The sequence below is a fragment of the Patagioenas fasciata genome, chromosome 1, assembly GCF_037038585.1.
Source record: "Patagioenas fasciata isolate bPatFas1 chromosome 1, bPatFas1.hap1, whole genome shotgun sequence".
NCBI lineage: Eukaryota > Metazoa > Chordata > Aves > Columbiformes > Columbidae > Patagioenas > Patagioenas fasciata.
In genome coordinates this window covers 39,935,502-39,957,449 of record NC_092520.1, presented here as the reverse complement: position 1 = coordinate 39,957,449, position 21,948 = coordinate 39,935,502, and the positions used below count along the sequence as shown (strand labels likewise).

At 37.4% G+C, this 21,948-nt stretch overlaps 1 long non-coding RNA gene across 1 annotated transcript; it reads left to right on the top strand.

Annotated features, from left to right (window-relative positions):
* The first annotated feature begins 10,900 nt into the window (after positions 1-10,900).
* On the top strand, positions 10,901-21,126 carry LOC139826979 (uncharacterized). Its single transcript, XR_011737147.1, has 3 exons — positions 10,901-10,976; positions 12,502-12,656; positions 19,843-21,126. It is a non-coding gene; the product is annotated as an uncharacterized lncRNA (long non-coding RNA).
* Positions 21,127-21,948: the final 822 nt, after the last annotated feature.

Genomic DNA, 21,948 nt, shown 5'->3' with positions numbered 1-21,948 from the left:
GCCTTCTTGGCCACAAGGGCACAATTCTGGATCATGTTCATCCTGCTGTCCACCAGGATCCCCAGGTCCCTTTTCCCTACACTGCTCTCTAATAGATCATTCCCCAACTTATACTGGAACCTGGGGTTGTTCTTACCTAGATGCAAGACTCTACACTTTCCTGTGTTATATTTCATTAATTTTTTCCCTGCCCAACTCTCCAGCCCGCCTAGGTCTCTCTGGTTTGTCAGCCACTCCTCCCAGTTTGGTGTCATTGGTAAACTTTCTGATAGTAAACTCTATTCCCTTATCTAAATTGTTGATGAACATATCTAATAGTACTGGTCTCAGTACTGACCCTTCAGGCACTCAGCTAGATACAGGCCTCCAACTGGTCTCTGCCCCATTGACCATAGCTCTCTGGCTTCTTTCCTTCAGCCAGTTCACATTCCACCTCACTACTTGATCATCCAGACCACACTCAGTTTAGCAGCAAGGATACTGTGGGAGACTGTGTCAAATTCTTTACTGAAGTTAAGGTAGATCACATCCACTGCTCTGCCATCATCTAGCCACCTCGTTATGTCCTCATAAAAGGCAATGAGGTTAGTCAAGCATGACTTCCCCTTGGTGAAGCCATGCTGACTGCCCCTAATGACCCTCTTACCCTCGATATGCCTTGAGATGGCACCAAGGATAAGGTGTTCCATCACTTTCCCAGGGATGGAGGTGAGGCTGGCCAGTCTATAGTTACCCAGGTCCTCCTTCTTGCCCTTTTTGAAGACTGGAGTGACATTTGCTTTCCTCCAGTCCTCAGGCACCTCTCCTGTTTCCCATGACTCAGCAAAGATGATGGAGAGTGCTCTAGCAATGACCTCAGCCAGCTCCCTCAGCGCCTGTGGGTGCATCCCATCTGGACCCATGGATTTATGGATGTCCAGATTGCTTAATTGCTCCCTAACCCTGTCCTCATCAACCAAGGCAGACTCCTCCATTGTCCTGACTTCCTCTGGGTCCTCAGGGGTACAGGGGTCCTCAGAACAGCCTTCTCTGGCTCCTACAGGTACCGGCAGAGTAGACAAAGGTGGCATTCAGTAACTCTGCCTTCTCTGTATCTTCTGTCACCAGGGCACCCACCTCATTCATCAGTGGGCCTACGTTGCCTCTGGCTTATCTGCCATTTATTTGAAAAAGCTCTTTCTGTTGTCCTTGACACCTCTCATCAGGTTTAATTCTAAGGAGGCCTTAGCTTTCCTAGTTGCCTCCCTACATCATCTGACAACAGCCTTATATTGTTCCCAAGTGGCGAGACTCTCCTTCCATGACCTGTAAACTCTCCTTTTCTACTTGAGGCTACCCATCAGTTCCCAGTTTAACCACACAGGTCGCCTGGCTCTGTTCCTTGACTTCCTACGTGTTGGGATGCTCTGATCTTAAGCTTGGCGGAAGTAGTCCCTGAATGCTAACCAACTATCTTGGGCCCCTTTACCTTTAAGCACCCTTGCCCATGGAATGTCCCCTAGCAATTGTTTGAAAAGGCCAAAGTTTGCCCTTCTGAAGTCCAGGTTTGCAGTTCTGCTTGCTATTCTGTTCCTGCCACAGGAGATCCTGAACTCCACCATTTCATGTTCGCTGCAACCCAGGCAGCCCTCGACCTTTACTGCTTCAACCATACCCTCCTTGTTAGTGAGGATGAGATCCAGCAGTGCACCTCTCCTAGTCAGCCACTCCACCATTTGTGTCAGAAAGTTATCGTCAATGCACTGGAGGAACCTCCTAGACTGTGGCTGGTTGGCTGAGTAGTCGTTCCAGCAAACATCAGGGAAGTTAAAATCCCCCACGACAACCAGGGCCTGTGACTCTGAGGCTGCTCTCAGCTGCCTGTAGAAGGCCTCATCAATCTCCTCACCCTGATCTGATGGCCTGCAATAGACACCCACAACAGTATCACCCCTGCCAGCCTGCCCCTTAATTCTTACCCGTAGACTCTCAACATGCTCCTCATCCGTACCTCAATACATTGTAGTTGCTCTCTCATGTAAAGAGCAGCTCCACCACCACACCTGGCTGTCCTGTCTTTCCTGAAAAAGACATAGCCATCCATGACCATGTTCCAGTCATGTGTGCTGTCCCACCATGTCTCTGTAACTGCCTCCAGATCATAATTTCCTGACTGAACACAGGTTTCTAGCTCCTCCTGTTTACTCCCCATGCTGCACACATTGGTGTACAGGCATTTCAGGGAGCGAGCTGAGCACTCTGATTTCATCCTAGGGGTATGGGAGGCCCCCCGATCTTCATCAGTTTTAGAGTGCTGCCCCACTGGTGTAAGCCCAGCTACAACGCCACACCCCTTTAAATCTAGTTTAAAGCTCTCCAAATGAGCCCTGCTAATTCCTGTCCCAGCTTTCTTGGGTCTCCCCAGTCTGCCCGACAGTGCAGGGGGTCCATCACCTTTTGGGGGGCTATCTCCCTGGGACCTTTCTGACTGGCACGCCAGGGAGTTACTCCACCAATTAATCTCCTTTTCACGCTCCCTGATGGACCTCAGTGTCTTGAACTCTTCCTTAAGTTTCACGATCATGCTGAGTGTCTTGGGGTTGTTATTCTCTAGGTGCAGGCATTTAAACTTCTCTTTGAACTTCATGACGGTCCTGTTGGAACATGCTTATTCCACCTAATCATTCTTGTTTATCCTTTCTTATACCTTTTTTTTTTTTTTTTCCCTATTGCTCTAAGTCATATACATGTGGAAAAGACAAAGCCAATCAAACAGTACTGGAAAATTATAAATTAAGCTGTATCACAGGGAACCTAGAAGATGAAGTATAAGTGGATACATGTGTACATAAAGACAAAGCATGACATTGATAAAAGAGAATTCCAAAGCTGAAAGAATCCTTGACAGTTGTACTCAAATTCTGTGAAAGAGACGAAGAAAGTTAATAATAGGTTTTGGATGTTTTTTCACATTCCCTGTTGCAAATACAAGTATATTTTAGTTCATATAAAGTATTTAAATAATTCTTCTGTAGAAACGTGTAACAAGATAAAGGAGAATTTTAGTTAAAATTATTGTCTTTAATATCACAGTTCATTCTGGTGGACACAAAAATATGATGTAAAAAACCTGATGAGAAAATTTATTTTATGATTAAACATAATGGAAGGTTATTAATGAAATAAATAATGATGAAACCTAACTAATTATGGATCAATTCTTGATAAATTGTGGATTTTCTACTTAGCATGAGTGGGAAACAAAGATAAATGACAACAAGTTGTAAAGTTCGAAGGGTCATGAAGCCATTCCTTGAATGGCTACTGAAATTTCAATCTGGAATGACCTTGCTATAGATATACATATATATTAGTTTAGTCAGTGGGGCCAGGCTCAGGTTTAAGCACTAGCACATAACCATTTGTTTTACGATTTCTAATTTTGACTCAGAACAATTACCACCCTCCCAGATAATGTTTAAGACATTGGTTTTGGACATTGTCTTACAGGAACTGTTTCCAATTAGACTGTTTCACGATCAGGTTATTTTAGTGGAAGTAGTGGTGTAATTCTGGGAAGTGTATACAGGTTGTAGCATGCCACTTTGTCTTCAGACAGATGATGGTCTGTAGAGTGCTAAGTTTGTCATTATAGATTTAGGTTTATATTTTAGAGGCCCCCAAAAGGAATTTTGTAGCAAATTCCAAATACTAAACATGGATATGACATACTTAACTCTTTAACTGGAGTGAAATCTAAAACAGAGAAAGAATTGTCTCAGGCTATGCAAAGGAAGTAGAACCTTCCCATACCTCTGTTTGTTGTGGCCAGTGCACTCACAAGCTAAATGCAAGTATATTAATTTTGATAGTATCAAAAATAAACCAGAGTGCAACATACCATTAACGTAGATTACTCTCTTCGATTTAAATGAACAGAACAGAAGATGTGGGATTTTGTGGTGTCTTTTGGGGTTTATATTTTTGCTAAGTAAAATGTGATTACAGTTCAACATTTACAAGGGAAGCACAGAATGAATGGTAAAATTATTTCAAAGACAGTTTATTTTTAATACCTTTGCCTGTTCTTATCTCAGAAAGACTAGTCAAAATAAGAATGTAGAATCATAGAATCATATAATAGTTTGGGTTGAAGCACCTTTAAAGGTCATCTAGTTCAACCCCACCTTCAATAAGCAGGGACATCTTCAACTAGATCAGGTTGCTCAGAGCCCCATCTAGCCTGGCCTTGAGTGTTTCTAGGGATGGGGCATCTACTACCTCTCTGGTAAACCTGTTCCAGTGTTTTACCACCCTCGTTATAAAAAATTTCCTCCTCGTGTCTAGCCTGAATCTCCCCTCTTTTAGTTTAAAACCATTACCCCTTTTCCTGTCATAACAGGCCCTAGAAGAGGGGCAAAATCACCTCCCTCAAACTGCTGGCCACATATGGTGTGACCATCCAGCCAGTTCCTCATTCACCAAACAGTCCACCCATCAAATCCATACATCTTCAATTTAGGGACAAGGATGTTGTTGGGGACCGTGTCAAAGGCCTTACAGAAGTCCAGACAGATTACATCTGTAGCCCTTTCTTTGTCCGCTGATCTAGTCACTCCATCATAGAAGGCCACTAGGTTGGTCAGACAGGACTTGCCCTTGGTGAAGCCATGCTGGCTGTCCTGAGTCACATCCCTGTCCTCAATGTACCTTAGCATAGCTTTTAGGAGGACCTATTCCATGATCTTCCCAGGCACAGTGAGGCTGATAGGACAGCAGTTCCTGGGGTCTTCCTTTCTACCTTTTTTATTAGAAATGGGTGTGTTGTTTCCCTTTTTCCAGTCACCAGGGATTTCACCTCACTGCCATGAGTTCTCAGATAACATGGAGAGTGGTTTGGTAACCACATCAGTCAATTCCCTCAGGACTCTGGGATGTTATCTTATCAAGTCCCATAGATTTATGTAAGTTCAGATTCCTCAAGTGGTCATGAACCCGCTCTTTGCTTACAGTGGGATTTAGTATGATTTTGACTAGGAACTCATCTTCCAATCTGATAGTATCCAAAAATTTTATGTTAAGTTTTTGAAATGTTAAACAGTGTGAAACTGAAATATGAGAATACGATTTTCTAACTTGGCTTGACAATGAGGGCATAGCAGCTTTAATGTCATCTGTGCTGAAACATTATGTAATATATTTCTTTTTAGATATGCAAGTATAGACTGTAATTTCTACTAGCTTAAAAACCTTAAATAGCTTCTTTCTGATTTTTTTCATAATTCAATTTTTACGTTGTTTTTTAGAAAATTAACAATTTTAAGTGACAATGAATTGATAGTACCAGAAATATTTTGTAGCCCACAGATAAGCTCCTGAAGTGGAAAGAACACGGAATTCCAAAAAATGTTCAGCTAATCCACTTTTACAATGAGCTAGACTGACCAGCCTTCTCTCAAAGAGTAACTCAGTATCTAGGAGACAGTCGTGCTAAAATATATATAGATCTATGCAGTGTGCCACAATCATAAAGGACTGTTTCCAAAAAGAAAACAGCTGAGACAAGCAAGCTACTTTCATTTATAGACTAAACCACAATTTTTCATTATCCCAGAAGCATCTTTCAATTTATCAAAGTATTTGTCTCACATTTTTTATTTCAATAATTTCATATATTTGTCAGTATTATTTACATATGTGGGCCACATTTATCAAAGCTCAAACAAGTTGTGAAATTGGCCTTTTGCTATGGTAAGCTCTTTGAAGATGGAAGGGAGGGAGTGGGGGAGAGAGAGGAGGAAAGAAGGAAGGAAGGAAGGAAGGAAGGAAGGAAGGAAGGAAGGAAGGAAGGAAGGAAGGAAGGAAGGAAGGAAGGAAGGAAGGAAGGAAGGAAGGAAGGAAGGAAGGAAGGGGAGAGAAAGAGAAGAAGAGAAAGAGAGAGAGAAAGAAGGAAAGAAGGAAAGAAGGAAAGAAGGAAAGAAGGAAAGAAGGAAAGAAGGAAAGAAGGAAAGAAGGAAAGAAGGAAAGAAGGAAAGAAGGAAAGAAAGAAGGAAAGAAAGAAAGAAAGAAAGAAAGAAAGAAAGAAAGAAAGAAAGAAAGAAAGAAAGAAAGAAAGAAAGAAAGAAAGAAAGAAAGAAAAGAAAGAAGAAAGACCCTTGATTTATTTGCAAATGAGGAAATCAACTACCTTTTCCTTAGTAGCATTTGTTGTTTCCACTTTCAGACTCTCCATATACCAGCAAATATTCTTAACTCATACTCCAATTATCACAGCTGAGAGGAAAATAAAATGTGATGGTAATGCTTTTCATTGTGTTTGAATATATGGCATGAAAAATGATAGCCATAATGAGGTAAGAGAGACCTGCGTGAGTTCTGCATTGTAAGAACTGGGAAACTTAAAATGTAAAGTGTTATTCCCCTATAACAGCACATCTCAACAAACATGACAGAGCAGCACAGGAATACAGGAAACTGAACTTAAATTCTCTGAGAATCTTTCATTCTAAAATCTTATAGTAATTTTAAAAACAGAACTCCAAACTAAAAAGAAAAAATGTGCATTACAATTAAAAAAAAAAAATCAGATGTGAAAATTGATCACAATTCAACTCTGTTTCAAGAAATTAAAAATCTTTCTACACTAAAATAAAGCATGACACATTATTTGCACCAACTAAAACCCAGCAGCACCAAGGTTTGTTTTTTTTTGTCATAGTTTTTTTTTGTGTTTGTTTGTTTGTCTTTTTTTTTTTCTTTTTTGGTAGGGAGATATGGGAACAAAAGCAATGGACTTCACGGAGGTTTTTACCAAAGAGGAACAGGTCAAAACATATATTACTCATTAATTCAGGCATAATTCTTACTATTATCTACACCTGAATTACCTGTAATGCTGAAAATTGTTGTGGCAGTATGTCTGGAAGACAGGTGAGAAGGATTTTGAGACACCAAGTTTTCAAATGTGAAATTTCAATCTATAATGTGTGATTCAGATTTTTCTGGAATTTGAGTGGGAACATTGCAGCTCAAATCTATATTGAAAATAATGCAAATTGATGCCACTGGAGCAATATAATTTCCTGGAGAATTTCTAGTGTCCTTCCTGACATATAACACAGAATATCCTACCTTATCTGTAATTAACTAAAATCCAGTAAAAATCTAAGTGCCAGTTTGATACAGTTTTAAAAGTGTTGCTTTTGTTTTTGTTAACTAATATGATTCAAGGTTGTAAGATAGTATGGAAACAGCCATTTAGTATAATAAAATAGAATTGATAGTGTATTTATATAATAATATAAAACTTAGGAAACTCTTTTGGAATATGCAACCACAAGAAGAAACAGTATCTATGACAAGATTAACCTTAATTTTTTTTTTCCTATATTTCTTAGATTGTTTTTGTGGAGAAAAGATATCAAAGTTATTTACTAGAACAGTATTGTCAGGAAAGTAATATTGTAAGGTAAAAAATATATCTAAAAATGTTCATAATTATGTAATTTCATACCCCCTCCAGTATATTTACTCCATTATTTCAAAATTATACCCTTGTTTTTCTTGTTTTTAAAATGCTTTGCATTTCACTCATTTGTTCTTCTTTTAGGGGACATCTCACCTCAAGGTACTGACGTAAAGGTCTAGGTGTTTCACACTATCATCTAAATCAGCAGCTCTCGTAATGGTAGATCATAATGTTACCAGCAAACAAATGGCCATATAAATGCATAAAGGATGAAAGCCCTCCTTTTATTGCTGTAGCCTGCAGTACATCTCCAAGCGATCCATCCATTTACCAATTAGAAAGTACATTTCAATTCTCTCACATTAACCTGAAAAACAGAGAGTTCATTTAAGAAATTCTCAGGCTTTCTTCTTGACAGTAAGTCAACAATTTTCCATTATTATGATAAATCAATTATGCGTGTTTCCATGCATGAAAATTAAAAAATAAAAATCTGATATTTTATAAAGATATTTGGGATAGATGAAAGGATGATCCAAAAAAAAGAAAAAAAGGAATTGAAATACCCACGGCATGACATAAAAATATGAAGCATTTGTTTAACAATAATGCCCCAAAAATTTTAAATAGTCAACATTAAATGCTATGAATTTGTGATGAAATAGACACAGTCCTTCTCACATCAAACAGTATATGATGAATCAGCGTGGCAACTTTGCATGAAGGATAAGTTTTGATGTTGTCTCAATACTGCCAGGCAGTTCATAGAAGAGTAACACAATAGCTGGAACTTTTCAGCATCTTAAGTTTTCCTGGTTTTAAGGCTGTATTAATATGTACCATATACACTTAGAATATTATAGAAAAGTACAGCTGTTATGCACTGCCACTCAAGGCTGGTTAACTAATTTATTGAGTAAATAAATTATAGAAAGGGTACAAGTAGTCCATTCCATGAGCTGCAGAGGAATCCCTGCTCTGATGCCTGGAGCACCCCTTCCTGCTCCTGCTTCTCTCACCTTGAAATTCACAGTGTTGTCTCTTTCACTTTTTTTTTTTCTTCACTACTCGCTACCTGTAGATCTTTTCACGCTTTCTTCAGTGTTCTGCCTAAGGTGCCATCATCTCAGCTGACATAGTTATATTTCCTCTCAGCTTCTTGTGCTCTTACAGCCTACTGGTTGGTGGGGCAGAATGAGAAGTAAAATAGGCCTTGACCATGTAAGTACTGTTCAGCATAACTGAAACATCCATGTGTTAGCAACACTGTTTTCAGGACAAATCCAAAACATAGCGTGATACCAGATACTGTGAAGAAAATCAACTCTATGTCCTAACCAAAACCAGTACATTATCTTCGCATCTGTGGGGTTGTAACATTTTCACTTAACAGCACCTTGCATTTTCCAAGCCTTATTACTGGTAGGACGGGTAATCTGACAATAAGACTAATGCATTCAGTTTGAGTCATCTGTTCAGCTTCTATCAGTGTCCAATATGCAGCTGAAAGTAGAATTTCAAAAAGAGGTATAATTTTGAGTTGATGTAGAAAGGTGTTAAGACTGGAACCTGAGAAGGATCTGCCTCCACTCACTGCCAAAGGCTCCAATGGACTTAGTATTTTCAGATCCTAGAGCTTGCAATCCAAGAGTTTGTTAGTCAAATCTGGGCCCTAAAGTCACAGCATGTGAGGCAGCCTGTATAGCTTGTACAAAACTTGCTCTATAACTTTTCCCAATTCAAAGTGGGTCTTTTTCCTGTATATATGATACGACCATGAGATCTGTGTGAGATGGGGCAAAAATTTTCTCCAGTAATCCAGGATTCCAACAAAGCTCTATATCTCATTTTCATTTTGGAGGTTCAGCCATATGTAAGATAATTTGCTTGGACAGGCAATGGGGTTTCTGCCATGCTTTCTCTAGTGGGCTCTTGTGTCCTTTTTGGATTAATCCCCCATCTATGTTTTTGCATGATATCCACAACATTGCTAAGACTTTTTCCCACTTTCTGCTCAGTGGACCCAATAATAATAGTAACATCCATATAATGGAAAAGTTTACAAGCTAGAGAAATGTTATTGTCCTCTAGATGTTGTGCCACCAGCCTGTAGCAGATAGTAGGGTTATACAAATTCCCCTTGAGGCAGGAGAGTGAAAGTATATTGTAGTCCTTCCCATGAAAAGGAAAATTGCTCCTGGGATTCTGCAGTAATGGATACCCTAAAGAAAGTGTGAACCATATCTGTCACAGCATGTCATGTTCCAGCTTCTATCTCAATGTATTCAGATAGTGTCACTATGTCCGGGACAATTGCAGCCATGGGAGACGCAGCTTTATTTATTAGCTTGTAATTTACCATCATGCATCAGGAACCATCTGGCTTCTTTATGGGCCAAACAGGACTATTAAAGGGAGAGTGGTATGCCAGATACTACCCATCTCCAACAACAGTCTATCTGAATGATTTCAGCTTGCCTCCCTGGGTAACTGATACTGTTTCGAGGCTACTGGGTTTGCAGGTGGCGGTAAAACAACTGACGCAGTAAAATACTTAATCCATCAATATTCTGAATTCCTAAAAAGTATTTTCCGCCTGGGGTAAAAAAGGTTTTACCCAACAAAATATTATCCTGTAATATTTATCTGTGAACTTGAGTCATGCCTACTCAGCGCAATAAATGTTGTGTATTTTCCCAGTTGTAGGATGAGGTAGGCTTTATGGGATGGCTCTTCAGAATAACCAAATAAATATATACCTGTAAGGTGAGCTTGTGGGTAATAGGAAGGTTCCCTGTGAATTTCAGTTACTTCAGTCCCTGTATGCTACAGAGATCTGTTGCCAGTTTTTGTTGTTCCTTGTCTGGTTTTGATTGATTTGTTGTTGTTTTGGCTTGGTTTTGTTCTCATTCTAATAGACAACTAGTGAGATTTATGATCAATGATCCTCCTGTCCCAATACAGCCACCAAGCACGCATGGAGGTTTGACATGCCTAATCAATCCCAATGTTAATTTGGATATTTTTTTCAAATCACAATGGAGATTAGATCCAGTGAGGTGCCAGACTGGGTGTTTTCTTTCACCTCCTCCACCTGACTAGCAAAGGGAACCAATGCTGTCATCAGATCAATAGTACATATCTTTTGATGGACTATTTTTCAGCTGCTTATATAGGTCCCAATAGTAGGCAATAGGCTTTCCATCACCTTCCTTTTCAGGTGTACCTTCCTGAAGGAGTGCTAAGACCATTTCAATATGGGTCACTTTCCTTTTAGGTTTCTGTGCATTGACAGTACATGTTCTGAGACTTTGCTTTTTGGATTGGTATTTAGCCAAGTTTCCTCGTGGGAAGATACTATCTGCAACAGGTTTTCCCTCAGCAGTCACCAATAAGACAAAATGATGTCTTTTAGTATGAAGATGATGCCTGTGAACAAATGGAACTTCATACCAGAGGTGAACAATTTAGTATCTGGTCTCACAAAGGTGTGGGAACCTATTCCCTGCTTCACAGTGAACTCCCAAAGGTATGCCCAGCCTCCTCCACTTGCTTCCATGAGACTGGTTTATCATCCTAATCACAAGGGGAGTGGTACTGTGCTTGGACATTTTAATAAAGTCACTCCCAGATGGAACAAGTAATATTCCCCTGAGCCCTTTTCAGCTGTTGGGTGATCACAAGGTTTTGCAAAGATGTGCCTAACCACAGTAACTCTTAAGGGCTTAAATGCACAGTATTCTCCCACCCACCCTGGCCCTGAGATCCAAGATGCATAACAACCACTGTCCCAGACACTCACCCAATTTTTGTCAGTATAAATCAGCCAAGTTTTGTCTCACAGATGGATCATACACTGAGGGGTGTCTAAAGTACATGTTTGGCTTGCTTAGCACCAGAGATGAAGCAGAGGAAGATTTCCCATTCTCATCACTGGACTCCTTGGTCCAGTCTTTAGAAACATTCCAAATGTCTCCACCCTAATAACCACCTGGGAGCAGAATCTCCTGAACTCAGGGCTAAGTGGTCCCTCCTCCCCATGTCCATAACCTGGACTTTCCTCTCCAGTGCCTCTGTGTTCTTTTGTATTTGCTCTTCATCTCTTTACATTGTTGCATCAAAGTGTCCCATAACCACAAGAGGCAAGTGAACAACTATACTCTCTCCAAATCTTGCTGCCTTTTCATCACATCTACACCCTGCTTTTCTAAACACTTTAAAATGTCAGGAGGGGTCCTGAAAAGTTGATAATTTCTTCTATTTTCCCCGAATCATTGGGGAAGATATCCAGGGTAATCTCTGTGCTGCTCATTCCCACAGTTGTGTGCAAGGCCAACCAGGCACCCACTCAGGCTTTGGTCTGTATTGGTTTTCCAAAAGAACATTTCTTACTAACCAGCTACTCCTGGTATTTTTTTCAGTGAGGAGGTATTGATTCTTTTGGAATCTCAGTAAGAAAGGCATCAAAACTCAAGGCTGGTTAACTAATGTATTGTGTAAAGGATGGAAATTGTAGAAAAGGTAAAACCAATCTTACCTCCCTCCTGATGCTAGGAATCACAGTTGTTGCAATGTTGGATAAGCCTCTTCTTGACTACTGTCATGTTTTCTGTAATTGCCATCCTTTGCTCAAAAATTTAGACAAGTAGCTTTGAGTCATGTCACCTTTCTTACTGACATCCCAAAAGAACTGACACCCCCTGAGTTAAAAGCTTTTGATACAGTTGTAAATTGTTTTTTATATGTTCAAAGCTGAAGTGAATGTATACATAATTTAAAGATAATAATTTAGTCCTCTTTCACATCTGGAAACTATACAAATCATCATAAGTAAGAATCACTGACATTGGCAACTGATTTCACTCTGTACTCCCTATGGTATCCTTAGATCTTCATTAGCTTTTTAGTTTGATCAGAAACATGGTTTTTTAGCAAATTGCTAATTTCTATCCTTTTTCAGTACTGTGATTCTTGTTATGTAGTAGTTTCAATGTACACAAAATAGATTCCTTTTGTAGAAATGAATTTTCACAGTCTTTTTTTTTTTTTTCCAGACGCTTGAAATAAGATCACAGAGTCAGAGAGGTATAAATAACACCTCTATACAATCAGGAAATTCCCTTCCTTCTACAGTTAGCTGTTATACCCTTGGAAACCATTTCTTCTTTTCAAAAACAAGAAGAAACCATTTCTTCTTTTCAAAAACAAGGTAAGGTGTCTTCACACTGTAAAACTGAAAGCCAGTATAAATATATCAAAGTTTTGAATTATAGCTCAAAACATAGTTTTTGTACGTATCAGGGTGGGGTTTTGACAAGTTCTGAGTTCACTCTGAACGGTCATATTAAACTTCAGATTACGGATTTCAAGATACACCTTTTGTGTTTTAAATACTTTGCATATTTTTTTGTATTTTGTTGCAAAAATAGGAGAGGGTGGTTTGGGTTTTTTCCACTCACTTTGGGTGCCTCACCCAAAACATGAAAAAGAATGTTGGTTGAGGCATTATCAGTTTTTAGTTTCTACTCTTGGTGATTATGTCGATTGAAAAAAAAAAAAATCTGAAACGAAAAATTCACTAAAGAAAGGGGAATTCTATTTTACCTTTTGTCAGGAACACTTAGTATGGTTCTCTTTGTTATGCAAGTCACCTTGGAGAAAATCCGTTGTTTATTGTGTGCTAGTCTGCTAATTCTCACTGATTTGTCACCACTCTTTCAACTGCATTTGTAGGTGACTGTTTTTTAAAGTCTTCTTTTTATAAGGTGATAACTTGACTGAAGCCGTAGAAACAGTTTAAGCCATTTATTTAATTGAAAATGAGAGACTTAACAATGCAAATAAATCTTGACCTTTTGCTCTTGCATTTCAATGTTTATTTATGGATACCAATAAGGCCCTGATCAAAAAAATATTTCAAAGAAATTCAAGCTTCAAAAGAGGAATCTTTGAATAAAACCATTTGTCTTACCATAAGCAAAGTGGCAGCCTTGTCACATCGAGCTTCCAAATTTCTTACCAATTACCTTGTAAGGGCAACTTCTAAGGTAAAATAGTGTTTTGTCCTGTAACTTCTTCAAATTCTGAACCTGCCAAACAAGGTACAAGTAGGAAACAAATGCAGTTTTTAATTTGCAATCTTAAAAATAATATGTATAATGAATATTTCAATTCTGAGAAATACTTTGCAAGTGTCAAATTCATTTAATGGTAGAGCTGAAATGAAATGTCTGTGTGAAGTTAAAGGCTTTCAACTATTTTTCAAAAGAAAATGTAGAAGTAAATAAAGTTTCAAATACGTATGGGATGAAAAAAAACTAGGAATTTGGAACTCAGGAAAACAAATAATTGATAGCTAATTATTTCCTTTATTAGCTTCACAGAAAATACATTGTTATTCAAATAAAATGTACAGGAAATAACCATAGTTTTGTTCACCAAAAAATAAAATACAGTCTGGAAGACTTTAAATGGAAAGTACAAGTACCTCTTTGCTGAGGAATTGAATACTGGGTGACCATAGAACATGGTAATCCTGAAGAGTATTTTGGTCTCCTGTAAGTCTGTATAGGAAGAGAAGGAAACACAGTCTCAAAAGTTATGCCATAAATATCTTTCATATGGCAAGCATATTCATGTCCAAAAAGGGCAAACTTTAAATGTATTTATTGATCTATTCATTTTTAATTTTATTTTGGTTTGAGGACAGTGGTAACTTAAAAGGGTTAATCGATTGACTGAGCTGTTTATCATCTTCTAATGCTAATATCAACTTTGTTTATGAAGTTTGATTTTTAAAAGGATCATTTTGAAGCCATTATATACATTTATCAATTGTTCTTTTACTAGCATGCAAGCAAAATACTGTTTACTACATGAATACAGAGAATATGTATTCTCCATGTCTGATCTTTCATTACCTCTGACCCCCTTAGACTGAAATAAAATTTCTGAATATAAACATTATAATATATATTTTTTTGTCTTGTACAATTTTATTCCTAATAAAAACTATCTCAAATTATTGCATATTCATAAATATTAATGTTTAAATGAATGTATTTCAAAATGGACAACAGGAACTTAGCTATTTATAAAGGAATCAGAAGGGACTCTCTTGGTAGGCATGTTCTTTTCAATCTTTGTCCTGAAATAAACTTAACATATTGAACACTGCACAACAATTTATGAATTGGAATGGTCAAAATTATGGCTATACATTGGGGACTTGCAATGTAATATGAACTACATCTCCTGACTGGCAAACTCCATTTAATTTTTCTCCTCTTCCTCAGGAATAAATGTTCCAATACTTCTAACTTGTGACCTTAGGGAATAACTTACCTGAAAGTCAAAGTTAAAGGAGGTAGTAATTCAAGATAACATAGTTACTGGAGCAGATTTGTTGTCCAACATGACGGAGAAAAAAATAATTAGATGTAATTAGGAAGATGAGATAGAAAAACCAAGGTTAGAAGAAAACTGAGAATCATGCATAGAAAAAATATGTACAGCAATTTCAAAAATATTTTTTACTGTATTCTGTATTAGCTTTTTCTGATCTGGGGACACATTTCTCAATTTCCCCTGGCAAAACTGTTACTTTTCTGTATGAATAATAAATATTCATTGGAGCATCAACTTGAAACCATTTTATTAAACTCATGCTCAGCACTTCCTTCAGCAACTCACATTTAGCTGTCTTCTGGGTTTCTGTGACATGTTGGACATGTGGAAAACAGGAAAAAACAGTGTCCATACCTCTCAGTGTTATTAAATGTGATTAGAAGCTATAATAAACAAAATTATCTTGCCATTAGAGTTAAACTCAAATAATAGCTAACTAATACAAAAAAACCAACAAAAACATACCCCAATAACAACATCAAAAACTAGAACCCCAAAACAACAACATGAAGTTACTTATTTTGCTTATATGGTTTTGAAATATCTGGGAAAAAACACCATGGATTAACTTATATTAAAACATATTCAAGTAGTAAAGACTATCTCTAAAATAATACAAGATTTGGTTATCTCATCAATTCTTTTTTTTGTATTCATTTTCAGTAACTCCTTATTTCCTTACTGTCTTCAAATTTCAGTCGCAAAATTCCTCTGCTTGAGTCACTGTTGGTGAAGATTTCATGTGTTACCAAAATAATTACAAATCTTAGGAGAGAAGAAAATTAAGTAATCTAACAATTATTAAGGGTAATTTCACGAGTAATGACAGATGAGCTGATATATCTGGTGCAATATTCTTGGTAGCAGATGATCACAGGAATCATTAAACTAGTTGGCATCCACATAACCTTAGATTAATGTATCACTTGTAAAACAGAGGACACCTCTATCTTGCTATGTTCTTTTACACATTTACTGTGGTTTTTGTACCCTGCCTTCACAGCTCAAAGTATCATTTCCTCCATTGTAAACATAGGAGTCAAAAGCTCATTTCTACAAGGAAATGACCCACGGTGTTAGCCACTTCAGGGTGAGATTCAGATTACATTAGCTGATGTATTTCATATCTCTATCCTGAGTGAGAAAACATATGCCCTACAAGTACTCTAACCATCACAACACAGCTACAGTAGAGAGATCATGCTCCCGTGTGCCCATGCCAACATGAGCCAGGAGGGAGCACCCAGATTTTCTCAGGTCATTCATGAGGACTGGTCCAAATCTGAGTACACTATGCTATTCCCCTGTTACAGTGAAGAGGACAAAGCTGTGGTGTTTCCTCCCTGCATTGCTCTTCTGCTTCTTCAAGTCAGTAGGGCCTTTCAGTGGTTACTGTTCTGATGACTTTGCACAATGTCCCCAAAGTTTGCTTTATTGCATTGCATTTATATCACTGCTCTCCTGGTCTGGGAATTGCCTGGGTCAACCAATCAAATGTTGCTTATTTGACCATTGATGATATAATCAACTATTATCCCTTCCATCTGCCATTGATGGTTACTTCTCCATTTTACTTTTGGCTACTAATTTGCAGGCAGAACTGTTTAGTTCTTCATGTCACTTTCAGGTCACTGAAGTCACTAAGCTGCAGGCAAATGTCGTTTATATCCATTCATGTTTGAGGTCAGTTTTAGGGAGTCCATTCCAAGTTAGAAATCTAGGTAATAGACAGACTTAGGAGCATTCAGTGGGAAATCCATACTTTAAGTAGAGTAAAAAGGGAAACTGGAAGGGCTTATACCTCCTCATCAGCTGTCGAGGAAATTTGAAAGATTATTAAAACATATTTAGGTTCCCAACTTAAAGATCATTGAGATATCTAAAGGCATTTGGAATTAATCCAAGCCTTTATGAATACAGATCAAAAATATTGAGATCTGGACCATATGCTAGGCTAAGCAAAGCAATGCACAAACGAAAAATGTGATGTCTAGCCCATCTTTAGAGAATTTTAGGCTTGTGATCTATCTATGAGATATTTTTATAGTCAGCTGATCTGGAAGGTCTCATCTTTTTGTCTGTATCCATATTAATGATCCTGAGACAACTTCCAGGTTCCTAGAGCACAATTTATGTGCCAGCCATCTGCCAGCTCCATAACTGAAAAAGGCTCAGGAAACTGACAGTTCCTTTTTCTAGTTACTGATATCTACTGGAGGTAAACCTGGAATTTCAGACTGAAAGCACTGTGCTTTTTTTTTTTTTCCTTTTTTGCATATCAGTGCCTCTCTTGCTGTCTTTTCTTTCAGATATTTGGCAATAGGAACAGTTTTTAGGAGTAAATGTATGTTCTCTGTCTCAAATTACAAGAATATTTGTTTTAAAATGTTCTCATTCTTTTATATCTACATTTTTCTATTACGTCTACAGTTTGAAGAGGCTAAAGGCTTAATATCACTCCTTTCTTTGAAGAACATCGCTACATTTAAATTCCACTGTATTTCTAGTCTGTAACCATTTAATAGTCCAATAGATAAATGAAATATTCAACATAGACTATTTTAAAATATAAGTAATACTGGTACTAAACAATATACTGGGACGAAAGTTCAAATAATATTTTAATACTAGCTGAAAATAAAGCATACGTAAGACTTCTTGTGTTCATCAACAAGATTTTAAATAGAAAAAGAAAAAAAAAAAGCAGGTATAGAAACATGAGAAAAGAAGTAGTTTCCCATTTCTTCCTAGTAGGTTTTTCCATTTAAAGAACAGATTTACTCTGCTACACTTAATATTTTCTTTCTCATCAGTCAAATGGGACTAACGTAATAGTTGGTAATGACTAGATATTAAAAATTTAAGATTATTACATATATTAAAAAAATGTATAAATTAGTTTAAATTAAGTCTGAGGTGAAAAATAGACTGTCTTTTTAATTTTTTTTAGTATCTCGGTTACAATATTCTCTTGCTAGTCAGTATTTGTTAACTATTATGTTGTTGCCAAGAAAGTGAAAAGCAAGCAAACAATAGCCATAGTTTATGTATGGATCTATTACATTTGTGCCCAATTGCTGCAGAGCTGCATAAATTGTGTTCTTTATGTTGGCAAGTTTTCCTAAAAAATCTTGGTTTGGAGCTCTGTTGATGGCATATAATTGCATCAGTGATGAGCCTGGCATAGAATAAGGGAAAACTGTGTTGGCTTGTGCCCTGAAGAGAGAAAAGAATTAAAAAAAATAAAAGAAGGGCAAAACCAAAAATCAATGTTACTCAAGAGGAAAGAGCAAGATGCCCTTTGAATGAGAAGCCAGTTTCCAGCTTCCAAGATGTTATTGTATAAAATGAACAAAAGAACATGAATACTCTTGGGGAAAAAAAAAAAAAAAATACTACCCAGCAAAACCCACAGAACAACGCCCATGAAACTAAAACCAAAAAAACCAACCAACTCCCAAAATAAACAAAACAACAACAAAAAAATCCAGAACAGTTAAACAAAAAATTCCTATTTCTACTGCAGAGAACTATTTCACTTTTTTTCTGTAGATTTTTATCTCTCCTTCATTCCTTCTTTCCTATGTTTTTCCCTCCCGTCTGCAACATTAGAGCTATAACTCTGTGCTAAGACTTTTAAAACACTCATATCTCTTTATATCTCCCTCGGACTGTACGTGCTTTATCTCTTTTCATTTAATCTCCACTTCTTCATCCAATGTTGTCTTTCTGTTATTAATAATATTTTTATTTTTTTTTTACCTCAAATACTATTTTCAAATATGCTTTCTCTTCCCCAAACTTAGATAATAATCTGAAGCACCCAACCTCAACACTGCTTGATTTCTCCTTGGTGTCATACTTTTCTCTGCTTTAATATTGGTTTAATTGACTTTAGCATAAATAACTCCTTTGGGTAAATTTAATTGTAAATATTTAGCTTTCATTCTCGTTGATTTACCTTTTCTTTTTAAGATTATTGACACGCTTCTCATCAGAAAAATACTAAACTTTCTTGGTATAGATGATCACTTTGTTTTATCCCCCTTACCTGTTATCATGTATAAAACCCCATATGAGTATTAAAAACCTGTCTAGGAAGAATTTTTTTTGTCATTTTTAACAAAGCAATACAATTTTTGAAAAAATTTCTTGTCAGTAATATCAAATCATATTAAGATTTTGTAAAAAGGTATGTGCAAGTTGTTAATTTTATAATTAAATATGGATGATGTCATAAAATGTAAAAAAAAAAATCAATATGCAGATATTCACACATTTTCTGCTCTGATATTTAGAAAAAAAAAAAGAAAGACGAAAATAGGTGTTATTATGTTGTTTGTCTGTTTGTTTGTTTGTTTTTTCAAAAGATTGATCTCCTTTGGAATAAAAATCTCTGAGCTGTTACTCCCAGAGCCAACTGTTTATTCATTTAACAGTCAGTTAGGGAAGTAGATTTGTACTCTGTGATTTTTGTTATTTCTGGCACAGATCTGGATGCTGTGGATGGGCTCAGTGGTTGTTTGTCTTGCAAATATCAGACCCACTGTCCAAATAGTTAAGTAAATCTTTGCCTAAATTGCAAATGAGAGTTCCAACCAAAGGCAAGTAGAATACACAGAAAAGTGTTCTTATTATCAACAATAAATTTATTCTCAGCCAGTGCATGTAGATATATATATATGTATATAAATCCATATCCTTTAAGTTTCTCTAATTCTCCAAGCTTATATGAGTTCTTAATGCTTAAAAAAAGAGTCACTGCAGCATCACAGATCCAAACTGTAATGGCTAGTACATGAAAACTGGAAAAATAAACCCACACGGAAACCAGCAGCAAGATAATTTATGTGACATTTTGTTATTCTGACATAAATTTAACTACTTTGCATTTAATGTATTTTAACAACAGATGAAGAGTTAATAGATATAATCAACAAGCAAGATATCAATATTTCATTGGTACTTTTGTTACTTACCCCCAAAAGGCAGATCTTTAAAAAGGATTGTTCACTTACAAACTAATCAGGAAGACATCTCTGGGTGTGCCTCCATCTAGTGTATTGGAAGGGTTGTTTGCAGTGAAAAAAAAAAAAAATCTGTCCAAATGCGAAGTCATGTAATACTCTTTTGAGTGCAAGAGGACTACGCTAGAATGAAAACTGAAGTTGTATGCAGGAGCAACGTCTGCAGCGCATGGTGGGCACAAGGTCTTACAGGACTGTGCAACCCTGTTGTAAGAGTCAGTCTGAAGGTGGAACAGTATTTGCCTGAAACATTCGCCATCAGGGACCAGTAGAACTGAAGCCCTGACAGAACGAATAGATAGACAATGACTTGGAGAGAGGCCTGAGGAGAAGAATTGTGTTGCAAAGCTCTCTCTGACCCAGGACGCTACTAGTAACAATGGCTGCTGTATGGACTTCACCTGCTGCCTCAGCCAAACTAGCCCCCGCCTCCTAAAAGGGACTGTGTTATATGGGTCTCTCTGACCCGGGGACAACAGTTGCTGTCCAGAGATGGATTCTCACCTGCTGTCTTAGTCACATCTGCCCCCCACCTCCTCCCTGAAACAAAGGCCAATGAAGAAGAGCATGCCCAGAAGCTTGTCAAGGGTCTTGATGTCACCCAATGGACCAGAAAGAGACCCCTGAATGTGAGGCGACGCAGGCGCAGATGGAACCTGGCAAGCAAAGCAGGGACCTTTCAGGCCTGCACAGTTAAGTTTGGATTGCAAAACAAAGGTGGAAATTGGCCTTAAACAATGGGAGTGAAGGGATGTGAAGAAGCATAAAAGATGACTTCCCGAATGGACATCATTAAGATGTTCCCTCCAGAGGATCTTAAATTACGACAGAGGAGCGGCAGGACCGTACGGGACTGGAGACCAGAAGGATGCCTTTGGGACTTGTTTGGTGGTAACCAAATCCTCATTTCCCCCTTTTTCTTTTTCTTTTCCTTTTCTTTTTCTTTCTCTTATTCTTTACTCTCTCACTATCGCGTGCCGCTTTACGGGCAAAATAATAAAGTAACACTGTTTGATTGAATTATAACCCCTTGGCATTTTGGTTGCCTTAATTTTGTGCTTCAAGATCAAAGTAAATGAACTATCATGAGTTCATCACCGATTGGATTGTGACACCTGTCCAGACACTGGCAACAATTTCTTCAGCAGAGTAAGCACAGTGTGTATGTAAAGTGGTTGAACTACAGTAGCCCACAGCAGATTGAACCCCAGTCCTTCTCCATGGGCCACATCATTTGCTACTTTAGTTTCATTTCCTGTTTTTAATACAATATAATCTGTACACTTAGAGCTGAGCCTTGCTTTAGGACATGCCAACCACATTCTGAGCCTTAATGGTTTTGAGCAATGGGCTTTTTTACTCATGAACAACTGCTGTTAAAATACACATCTATAACCTGTGATCCATAGTGCATGATAGTTCACCTTAGTGCAAGGTTTGTTTTGATAGGCATTATCTGAGTGTATATGGTAGATTTATCTTTGCAAAAGAAGACTTGAAAATAATTATTCTAGCTACTGGTCTCCAAAGGTAAAGGATTTATAGAGAGACTAAAATTTATATTCAGAGACCCAAATTAAAAGTGCTCATCAGTTTTAAAGAAAATTAATCTTCTAGCTGATTGTCCCAAATATCACACCTTGGGTTTTTTTTTTCTGATTCTCGTTTTTCTTTCCTTTTTTTTTTTTTCTCCCTTAGATCTGTTTTATTTTCATGGATTAATTAACAAAGATTTTACAAAACAAGAATGTGTGGCAGTGAAGCAAGCCCTGTTAGTATAGATAAAAAAAAAAACACAGAGGAAATAATTGAAAAGCAAACTCTAACTCTCAATAGCAAAGGAAAAGCCTTCAAAAAATTTTCTTCCACTATTGGATTTTGGGGTTTTTTAGATTTTTTTTTTTTTCCCAGCATTGCTAATATGGCTTGTTCTTAAGTGTTGCACTGTTGGGACAAAGCTCATTTTCTGATGTAACATTTCATAGTGTTATAGGCCATTTCATAGTGGTTATGAGTTATTAAGGATCTGTGGACTTTGAAATGATGGAAAAATTATTGAAAAAAAAG